At 68.5% G+C, this 1,708-nt stretch overlaps 1 non-coding gene across 1 annotated transcript; it reads right to left on the bottom strand.

Annotated features, from left to right (window-relative positions):
• Positions 1–1,130: 1,130 nt before the first annotated feature.
• LOC138066925 (U1 spliceosomal RNA) lies at positions 1,131–1,294 on the bottom strand. Its single transcript, XR_011140635.1, has one exon. It is a non-coding gene; the product is annotated as a U1 spliceosomal RNA (small nuclear RNA).
• Positions 1,295–1,708: the final 414 nt, after the last annotated feature.

Raw genomic sequence — 1,708 nt, 5'->3', positions numbered from 1 at the left:
TTGGACAACTCGTCTACTCCTCCTCCCATCCTTTCCCCTCACAGGCAAGACTGAGGAGAAAACGACCTGGGCTCCCAGACCCTTGACCACCGTTCCCAGAGCTCTGAAGTCCCGTTTGATGGTTTCCAGTTTGCCTTTCGTGTCGTTAGCACCCACATGGAAGATGAGCAGAGGGTAGTAGTCCGACGCGTGGACGAGCCTTGGCAGTCTTTCCACGACCTCTCTTATTCGAGCCCCTGGCAGGCAGCAAACCTCTCTGGACAAGAGGTCAGGTCGGCAGAGAGGCGCCTCCGTCCCCTGCAGCAGGCAGTCACCCACAACAATCCCTCGCCGCTTCTTCCGGGGCTTCCTGCACGGCACAGGGTCTGCCAGGCCAGTTGCCTCCCTTGGAGCCATGCCCAGCTCCTCCTCGGCTTGGAGGGCGCTACACTTGTTCTTCACAGGCAACTCTCGAGGAGGAGCAAGAGCCTTTCTCCTTCTACGAGAGGTCACCAGCTTCCAGCCCTCTTCAACAGCGTTAGGATGCACCTTTACACACGGTGCTGAGCCCTCTGACACCTCCGCTGCAGTGGGGGCTGGGGACTCCTGGAGCTGCACAGTCTCCGAGAATGCCCTGTCCATCTCCTGCTCATCCTCTCGGATGCTACGCAGCCTACTAACGTCCTGCCGTACGTCCTTTAGGGAGGGAGCGGCCGCGCAGCAAGGCTGCTGACGATGGCACAGCAGGAGGAGCGGCGGAGGCCCCAGCGGGCTGCGCTGCCCTTCCGAGGGTGCTGGAGAGGCTGGAGCGGTGGCCGAGGGAGGCTGCGGAAGGTGAGCCGAGGCAAGCGCGGCCTCCCGTCTGGCTGCGGCTGCGGCTGCGGCTGCGGGTGCGGGTGCGAGGTGTTGGAGAGCAGCTGTGCAGGGCAGGGCCCGGGGGTGGTGGTGGGCAGGAGGTGGCTGAGGGGTCAGGAAGGGGCCGTCGGGGCCAAGGAGGCGGAGGGCAGGGCGTGCGGCGCTGGGCGGAGCGCTGCCCCCGGCGGCGGCTGGAGGCGGCGGCTCGTTGCGGGGCGCCCGCCCCGGCCCCGGCCTGCCCGCCCGCCCCGTCCGTCCGTGTGTCTGTCTGTCCGTCTGTCTTTGCACGGGCCGGCCAGGGGAGAGCGCGAACGCAGTCCCCCACTACCACAAATTATGCAGTCGAGTTTCCCGCATTTGGGGAAATCGCAGGGGTCAGCACACCCGGAGTGCAAGGGATGAGCCTCGCCCTGGGAAAACCACCTGCCTGATCATGGTGTCTCCCCTGCCAGGTAAGTATGCCCCGCCACCCCACGCCGCCCCACAACAACCCCCGCCACACACACACACCCCGCGCACACCCACAGCAACACCCCCGACCCCGACACCCGCCCACGCCCCGACCCCGCCCCGCCGCCCCGCCGCGCCCCACGCGCGCCCCGACCTCCCGCCGCCCCCCGCCCGCCCCGCCTCGGCCCGCGAACACCGCTCCCGCCGGCCCCCGCGACGCCTCATCTGCATGGACACGCCCCGCACCGCCCCTCCCGCACACGCACCGCCCCCCAGCCCAGCTCAGCCGAGTCCAGCCGAGCTCAGCCGAGTCCAGCCGAGTCCAGCCGAGCTCAGCCGAGTCCAGCCGAGCCCAGCCGAGTCCAGCCGAGCCCAGCCGAGTCCAGCCGAGTCCAGCCGAGTCCAGCCGAGTCCAGCCCAGCCG

The sequence above is a fragment of the Struthio camelus genome, chromosome 3 (genome assembly GCF_040807025.1).
Source record: "Struthio camelus isolate bStrCam1 chromosome 3, bStrCam1.hap1, whole genome shotgun sequence".
Lineage (NCBI taxonomy): Eukaryota > Metazoa > Chordata > Aves > Struthioniformes > Struthionidae > Struthio > Struthio camelus.
The sequence above is the reverse complement of the archived record's forward strand: the minus strand, read 5'-3'. Positions and strand labels throughout refer to the sequence as shown.